The following is a 9,427-nucleotide window of genomic DNA, read 5'->3' on the forward strand; positions in this document are numbered from 1 at the left end:
CAATTTGGACACAGTTCCTGTCCCTCACTGAGTTCACAGTTGAAGCAGGAGGGAGAGTGGGTAATGAATCCCCTTTTGACAGATGAGGGAACTGATGCACACAGAGAAGTAACTTGCCCCAGATCATGCTACAAGCAAGTGGCAGAGCCAGGGTTAGAACCCAGGACTTCTGACTCCCAGGTCCATGTTTTAGATCTTATTCGGCACTAGGATAGGAGAATGAGAGTCATTTCTGACCCACAGTGACTTTATGGCCACATCTCTCCCAGAAGGTTCCACCTCCATCTGCAATCATTCTAGTAGTGTATCCATTTGAGTTTTCTTGGTAAAAATATGCCATTGCCTTCTTCTGCGCAGTAGACTTGAGTCTCCGCTCTCGACTCTCTCCCATGCTGCTGCACAGGTGAGTTTTGACTTTTAGCAGATTGCCTTCCACTCGCTAGCCACTGTCCAAGCCAGGAATGGAATGGGTATGCCTCTGCTTGACTCTCCCTCCCAAAGCTGAGTCTGGTAGGGTATTGGAAACTCACCAGGTGTGATCCTGTGAGGGGGAAGGATATACTACGTTAAGGCTTAATGATCAGGAGGTTCTAAGAATTCATACTTGGGCTAAAGAGTCGCAGAGTACTGACTGAATCAGGAAGAAAATATAAAAACAGAAGCAGTGGTATTATTAGGTTAGGTAATGTATCCAGCCCAGTGTTCTCTCTCCCACAGTGACAACAGGATGCTTGGAGGCACCACATGAATGCTGCCTCCCCTGACAGTGATCTTTATTTTTTAGGGCCACAATGCCCAACAAACTTTTTTCCCAACTTTCTTTCCAATCACCCATTATGGACCACTTTTCTGTAAATGTATCCAAACCCCTTTAGTACCTACTGATAGTTTTTGCCTGCCCAACTTTCCGTGGTAATAAATTCCATATGTGTACCTCCCACTGTGTGAAGAAGGGCTTTCTTTTGTTTGTTTTGAAGCAACTGCCATTACAAGCTTCAGTGAGTGTCCCCTCATTCTGCTGTTGAGGAATTTGGTAAACAGTAATTCCATCTTTGCCCTTTCCACACCCTTTCTGAGTTTGTAGACGTCAATCATGTCCTCCCTTAGCTGCTCTTCCCAGACTAAAGGATCTTAACTCTTTCAGTCTAGCCTCATAAGGAAACTTCTCCACTCCTCTAGTCATCTTGGTTACTCTTCCCTGCACGTCTACCAGCTTTCTCACAACCCTTCTAAGATGCAGTGACCTATCAATCAACCAATGGTAATTAGGGAGCACTTTCTGTGTGCTGAGCATAATACTAAGCTGAACGGCACCCTGCATTTCCATACTCTTACACTGTATTATTAGTACTATCAATCAATCCATGGTATTGAGTGCTTACTGTGTGCAGAACACTGTACTAAGCACTTGGGAGAGTACTACTAACTAAATGTCCCAAGGTATATAGTACACTTAACTTGTGTAAAATAAAACACTGTCGATACATATCTAGAGACCTTATTATGTTAAAGAAGTAAACCAGTGAAACTTCTGAATCCCTGAAGCACATGATCTATGATATCTGTATAACCTCAGGACCAAGGAAGGTAATACATTTTAAGATAAAACAATTGCTTTTGTTTACAAAAAGTAAAGGTAGAAGCAGAATCCCAAAGGCAAACCATCTCAATAAAAGGTTACTAAGACATCATTAACTTTGCCCTACATTGTCTTTTACACCAACTTCAATATCATCCAGTATCGGAAGGACTCAAATTACAGAGCACACGTCTGACTTTTCTCCGACTCATGATGGAGAATTTCCCCTGAGAGGCTTTGGGTTGTGTTTCTCCACAACCGTTGTCCTTGTAGAGAATTCTAGTCCCCACCCCTAAAACTCGCCCATTGCATGAGGCAATTCTTAGAGAAGAATGTCTCAGATGGCAGAGAGGAAAGAAAATAAAAAGGTCCCTTTGGCCTCTCTTCCAAGTGTCTCTGCTCTCCTGGGGAAAAGGAACCTTAAAATCTACTGTATTGATCAGACATGCAGGATAATATGAAAATATGCCATAAACCTTGCTGGTATATTGCAAAATAGCTTGTAGAAGAGTTTCAGAAAAATCTCACGCACTAAGCAAGATGACAGCTCCAACAGAAACAGAAATCTCAGATCTATTTGAAAGGCATGAAAGCTTTTAAAAAATCAATTTGATATTTGACACTGAGCCAATGGATATGCCTCAAAAGCAAGGTAATGTTCCTGAAGTATTTTTAAGGGGGAGTTAAAATTCCACATGCACCACTTTGCACTGATCTAAAGCCAATGAAGCATTTTTTACTGGGACATAACATAGCACAACCCAACAGAGGGGAATGCAATGTAGAAGCTAGAAAACTGGACCTGGAAAGCTTGAATCAGCATCCATTCACTGTAGCCCAAATTCAGTGTAGGCTCTGTTCCAAAGTAGGTCAAAATAAGATGCTAATCACAGTCAAGATCAAGAGTCAACTCCCCACCCTCATTTTTAATAGAAGAAGGAGGAACTCGAGTCCATAAAAGTACACAGGTTACATGGTACAAGATTTTTAAAGTTTATAATGAATAGATATTCTAGGACTTCGGTGATTTTTAGTGGAGCCTTTGATGTGAACACTGCTGTGTAAATATTACAGAATGTTACTACTTTTCCAGGGAAGGAAACACCTCTGTCATACAGGAGCACTAGGTCATCACATCAAACCCTTGGACTAGGTCCCATTTTAAGCACCTTAAGGGAACAGAGACAAGAGCAAGCCAGAAGAATCACAAGTGAAAAGAGAAGGATGATGGAAGGTGAGTGAAAGGGAGTAAATTTACAGCAAATGCTGCCACTTCTTTTAGATGGAAAGAAAATTTAATCTTAACACATTCTAACAGAATATAAACACTAGTCACCTAGTGTCAGTCAATCAATCAATTGTATTTATTGAGCTCTTACTGTGTGCAGAGCACTGTCCTAAGCACTTGGGAGAGTACAGTATAACTGAGTTGGTAGACACAATCCCTGCTCACAACTAGTCCTCTTCAACAATGTCCTTTAAGCAAAAGAGAAGTGAGAAGGGAAGAGATAAGAACTGGCAGAGAACAAAAAGAAAGGTATCGGTTGCTTGCCTCTTTAAGAAATGACATTAGTGAAACTCCTTCAGAAGACAAAAGTGGCATCTGATTCCCAAACTCCAAGCCCTGTTGGGGAAAGTATTTTTAGTTATAATAATGGAAAGATAGAGAAATGCCAATGATTCATACATTCACGATGACAGATGATTTAAAACAAAACCTAGGCCTACTTCATTGCATCATGCTCTTTTAACTGACAACTTCCAGCAGTGACTTTCACATTACATACTTTGTGATGAGCTGGATGAGGATTTATTGTTTCATATTCTGGCTCAGAGAACTCCAACTCAATCCTGGAGTCGCTTATTTAAGCCCTCCTAAAATAATGGTAGTCAAGGTTGAACTTAGAATCTCTCCAATGAATTTTGCAGTTTCTTCCCCAAATTTTCGAAATGTTTTCCACCACAACAAACACACACAAAAATCAGGGTATGCTCCTTTACCTAAGCAAGCCAAGATCTTATGGGGGTGTTACAGCATCACCTACTCCAAAAATATGGTCACAAAACCTCCAGACTCTAAAACACTTTCTAAATGTTCTAGAATCATGGGGACTTGAATTTTGCAACTGGCTCAATTCATAGCAGCAAACCTCCAATTACCACATTTCTATGGCAACACTATCGAGAAGTGGATAATGAAAAATAATTAATGCCACTACTTGTATAAGCAAACTTTGTTTTCCATTAAAAATATAACTAATAAATACCATAACACTTTATTTTCCAGGAAGCCTCATTGATGCTTGGTCCTATTTCTATTTATTATGGCGATTAGAAGTCACCTGAACCCTATCCATGACTGATACAGGGACTTTAGCTTTTAAGCTTTGTCAGGGTTTTTTTAAGGTGAGAGAGTACCAGTTTACCCTACAATAAATGATGGAGCGTTTCCTGAAAATGTGATTGTGCCATGAAGGGCTGTATTGTGGGCAGGGCCAGATAAACTCTCCTGTGGGCCAACACCATTTGATTTTTTGGGGCCCCTGTACACAGCAAGTAGGCCTACACCTCCAGAATGACCCACTTGCTTCCAGAAGGATGGCAAAAGAGGCTTGTGAAGTGGAGGGTGAGGGAGAAGAGGGTCATAGGGGATCAGAAAAGTAAACAGGAAGAGGGGAGGTGACATCCTTCCAGCAACTGCTCTCAAGGTTTTGTCAGTGGCACTGCGGGCATCACTAGTTGAAAAATAGTGGAACATGTGGGGAGATAGAGAAGGAGAGCTAAAGTTCAAGGTGCAGGATGGGCAGAAAAACTGCTCATAACAGGGTAGAGCAAGGGAGAGGGTAAGCAGTGGGGAGGGGATTGGCTTCTGTGAAGCAATTGGACATAATATCATTCAGTCCTGTTTATTGAGTGCTTACTATTTGCAAAACACTATGGGGCTGGTGAATCCTGAAATACGTATGTTTCCTGTTTTGTTGGGTGCCTGGAATCTGGGATGTGCCTATGCAGATAAACCTAAATTATCCTATTAGCAGATTAGTGAACTAGGAAGGAAAAGTTAAAACAGAGAAGGGATACCCAGACCCACTTCTCAAGACCCATTCTGTTCTTGAGAGGTAGCGGGCAGAGATCAGGCAGGGCTGGGGCTGGGGCTGGAAATGCACAGTTCTCCAAGCAGGGTCATCTGAGCAGGAACATCCCTATGATAGGGAAACAGGCACTTGGGCACCTTCCTTGCCATTGAACTAGAAGTCATCTACTGGCACCCTCTACATTAATGGCATCAGTAGCAGCAATGGCTAAGATTGGGAGGTCCTTGGCTTGTGGCTCCTGCCCTAGTGAAATCAGCATGATCTGGTGGGAAGGGCACAGCTCTGCCACTGGTTGACTGTGACCTATAGTTCCTCTGGGCTTCGATTTTCTCTTCTGAAAAATGAGGGTTAAAAATACCTTCTTCTCCCTATCTCAAAGGGATGGTGTGGGATGGATTGGGAAAAATAACATGAATGCTTTGAAGAAATAAAATCTCTGTACATCAGTGTGGTAGTCTCCTGTCTCCCCTTCCTTTCCCTGCAAAAATAGGGGGTGGTGTTGGAACAGGACCCCACAGAAACCACCTAGTCCACCCAAGAAAAGAAATGTGGAAATTTTGGATCCTGCCTCTCCCTCTTGACCTGAGGTCTTGCCAAGGATATCTCTATCTTTCACCAGTACTGCCTTCCAAGGGTGCTTTCTGGGTGGGGCCCCAAAAGTCCAAGGCCCTCTGATTTTCCCCTTAAAAGACCACTTCTGATTGGCAGGGACTTGCTCCAAACTGTGGCCAAGGTGCTGGAAGCTTTTAAAACACAAACAAACAAGCACTGAAACACACCTAGGGACCCTCCAATGAACAAGCCCCATTTTATAGGTGCAAGAAGTTTTTGTTTCCAATTACCGAGAATAATCAAGCTCCAGTTAGATAACTCATTAGAGCAAAATGAACCATTGCTCCCCTAAAGCAATGTTAAAACTATGTCAAAGAAACTTTATGGAAATGAAACTTTATGGATTTGACATACCAATGAGAGGAAACCACAAATGATGTCAATACCAGTTTACGGAGACCGCATTAGCTGGTCCCTGAAGGGAAGACTGTCAGGGTAAAAATAAAATACTGTGTCTGTATGCTATTCATCTTAAAGAAATATGTTATAGCAAGAGTTCATACCTCTGCTCAGACCTCTTCCTTTCTTGATGGTTTGGACCATACACTGTTTACAGTGCAGTTTCTTAAGCGTTATTTTTTGCTATTTAAAATGAACATCCAGAATGTGTACTTTACTTTTTAATATTAAATTAGAAATTGTTCAGGGATGGTTTTTTTACAGCTTTCCAATCCCTGGTTTTCCCAGGATTTTTCATATTGCAATTAAAATCAATTAGAATGGTCAGGCATTCAGAATTAGACCAGGCAGCCCGACATTTGAAATCCATGAGGGCAGTGAAAGAACCAGTAGACTGGGTTTCTGATTGCATCTCACCTATCACCTTTCTACCCTGTCTGACAATCCCATCTCTATCTGAATCTCTCATCTCTATCTGAATCTCTCATCTCTCTCTGCCTCTTTTTTGCCTTTCCCCATCCAGCTGTGAAGCTTGAAACAATAGCTGACCCCCAAGAAAGCCCACACATTTCTCCATTTTGAACTCGAGAAAACATGGACATTTTATTCCTTTATATATTTTACAAAATACGATATCTAAACCTAAAGGTGAAGCCTCAAAATCAGAAGACAGATCAGATACAGGAAAGTAGCATGGGCTAAAGGGCAAAAGACTGGGAATCAGGAGACCTGGGTTGTAATCCCAGCTCTGCCACTTCCCTACTGTGTGACACTGTGCTCAAGTTTTTTTTTTTTAATTTTAAATGGTATTTAAGCACTTACTATATGCCAGGCATTGTACAGTGCTTATAACAGTGCTTTTTTATGAGATGTGCTAAATGTTGAGTAGGTGCTGTACTAAATACTGGGGTAGATACAAGCCAATCTGATTGGACTCAGTCCATGTCCCTCATTGGGTTCACAGTCTTAATCCCCATTTTACAAATGCGGTAACTGAGGCACAGAGAAGTTAAGTGACTTGCCTAAGGTTACACAGTCAAGTGGCAGACTCCTTCTGATTTCCACTATCCACCAGGACAAGCTGCTTCAAGTCATTTAACTTTAGTGTCTTAGTTCCCTCATCTGTAAAATGAACATTAAATATCTGTTCTCTATTTCTCTTCGACAATGAGCCCCACATGGGACATGGACACAAATGTAGCCTACCTTGGTGCTTAGCACATATCAAGGACCTAACAAATACCATTATATCCAGGAATTGAATACTATAATAATATTGTGATATGTCAAACTCTTACTATGTCCAGGCACTGTACTAAGTGCTGGAGTGGATACAAGCAAATTGCTTTGGACAAAGTCCCTGTCCCATATGGAATTCACAGTCTCAATGCCTATTTCACAGATGAGGTAACTGGGGCACAGAGAAGTGAAATGACTTACCCAAGGTCACAGAGCTGACGAGTGGCGGAGTCAGAATTAGAACCCATGACCTTCTGACTCCTAGGCCCATGCTCCATCCACTGCGCCATGATGCTTCTCTATATTGAAGCCTTGAGCAAGTTACTATTAAGCCATGCAGGGAACTACATTTAAAAAGTTATCTTTTCCTTACATTCAAAAGTCCTCTGTTTTTCATAAGACAATTTAGAATAGCATACTGGTAAATGATAGAAACATTTGCAAAATAAATTCTCACTATTACACTCTTCATATTCGATTTGCTTTCATAAAGGGCTTAAAAAAAGGAGATCACCACGGCTTTTTGTTCGGGTGAATTACAAAGTTTATGGTTGTGTGAATTAGAATGATCATGGTTCAGTGTGCGTCAAGTACGTTATTATAATTTTGAAATAAATGTCAGTCTGTCCAGTTTCCAGCAGAGGGAGTTCAAAAAACGATGAGTTATGTCTCTGCTAATTGATTACATCGTACTTTTGGCATGCACAGCGCATGTCTGCTGGAACCTTAAGGAGACCCTGAACCTATCTATATCTTCCCTTTCTCTTTCTGTGATTGCAAAAGGTAGCCAGAAAGCAATCACAGAGCCCAAGGGTTATAGGAGAAGCTTCTTGACAAGAAAATAACAACCTTTAACTTGGCAAAGTGCTACCTGGAGTTGAGGCTGCTCTGCCTCCTCTAGCAACTGGCTATTTGTGAAATCTAGAGTGGCATTATCGGCTTGCCTGAGAACGCAATGCAAAATTCAGTTTTCGCAACACATACAACTCTCAAAAATAAATACTGACTTTGTGGTATCTAAAGTCACTAATGTAGGCTTTGCAAAGGTCACTTCAGGCCTGTTGTCCTTATTCATAATTGATTGTATGTCTGCTTCTCCTGCTAGACTGTAAGCTCCTTGAGGGCCGGTATCATGTTTACAAATTCTTTTCTACTCTCTCAAGAGCTTAGTACAGTACTCTGCACACACTCAGTAAATGCTACCGATTGCTTGATTGGACCTTTTTTTTGCATAGTTCCTGATCTGCCAAGCTAAAAATACCAAGAGTGTAGAATCTGTGATTTTTACTTTTAGCCAACCAAAGAACAAAGGATATGCCAGGCAGTCAGCCTCCAGAACACAAAGTGCCATGCCATGACAGTTTATCCAGATGCTAGTGAAAAGCCAAAGGTTACTCATCATTCTAATTAAAAAATCAAAAGGAAGAACGCTAACGGGTGTTGAACCCCAGTCCTGACATGCAGGTTTCTGAGGCATTTCTTCCCCGAGTGGGAATAGCTTTGGCCACGGTGGTTTCTAATTCACTGCTGCCCAAATGAAAACAGAGAGCCCTTACCTAGTGCAAAACCAGATGAATTTCGAGCACATACTTAAATACTCTTTGCTTGGACCCAACCACATTCCTACTGTAAATCTTGTTTCCAGGCAGACAAATGATAATGATAATTAATTCCAGTCTTTGTGTCATGATTTGCCAGCCTGGGATTTTTCATCATTCTCTAAAACATTCTACTGCCTACCTCTTCACCACTGAATATGACATTTAATCAGACTGACAATAGGTAAATCAATGTACAATTACTGCATGTGCACAAATGCTATTCGATCCCATCCTGGGAAAACTGCCAGCCATCTGGGCACTGTCACCTTTCACAACAGCAACAGTTCCCACCAGACTACGAAAAATGCCACCAGGTAATCTAGACTGTAATAAAATAATATGAACAATCATCAATGGTATTTACTGAGTGCTTACTGTGTGCAGAGCACTGTACTAAGCACTTGGGAGAGTGCAGTACAATATAGTTGGTAGGCATGTTCCCTGCCTACAATTAGTTTACAATAAAAAGCAATCTGGAAAACCATAATTGTATTGAGCAATTAAAAATGAAAAATTCCACAGAAACATTTATTGTGAAAGGCCATTCTGAGACATATTCTGTATTACCAAAAAGCTTAGGAAGCATATCCATCTTTTAGGGGGGAAGTTTTCCCCCAATGCTTCTCTTTTTTAAATGGCCATTGATCCCTTTTTCCTGGAGTTCCAAAGCCATTGAGGTTCCCCTACTACAACACCACAGTCAGGTCAATCAATTGTATTTATCGAGTGTTTAATCTGCGCTTGGGACACCACAACAAAGTAAATAGACACGATCTCTGACTTCAAGGAGAAGGACTTACTTCAATGTCTGTCTCCCTTACAGAAAGGGGAAGCAACTGAGTATAAAGGTACATAAGTACTTGAGGGAGATGGGAGTGGGTGAGTATCTAAATGCTTAAGCA

The 9,427-nt window shown here is 41.3% G+C and overlaps 1 non-coding gene across 1 annotated transcript; it reads right to left on the reverse strand.

Moving 5' to 3' along the window:
- Positions 1–413: 413 nt before the first annotated feature.
- Positions 414–551, reverse strand: LOC114813067. Its single transcript, XR_003760679.1, has one exon. It is a non-coding gene; the product is annotated as a small nucleolar RNA SNORA7 (small nucleolar RNA).
- Positions 552–9,427: the final 8,876 nt, after the last annotated feature.

The sequence above is a fragment of the Ornithorhynchus anatinus genome, chromosome 6 (assembly GCF_004115215.2).
Source record: "Ornithorhynchus anatinus isolate Pmale09 chromosome 6, mOrnAna1.pri.v4, whole genome shotgun sequence".
NCBI lineage: Eukaryota > Metazoa > Chordata > Mammalia > Monotremata > Ornithorhynchidae > Ornithorhynchus > Ornithorhynchus anatinus.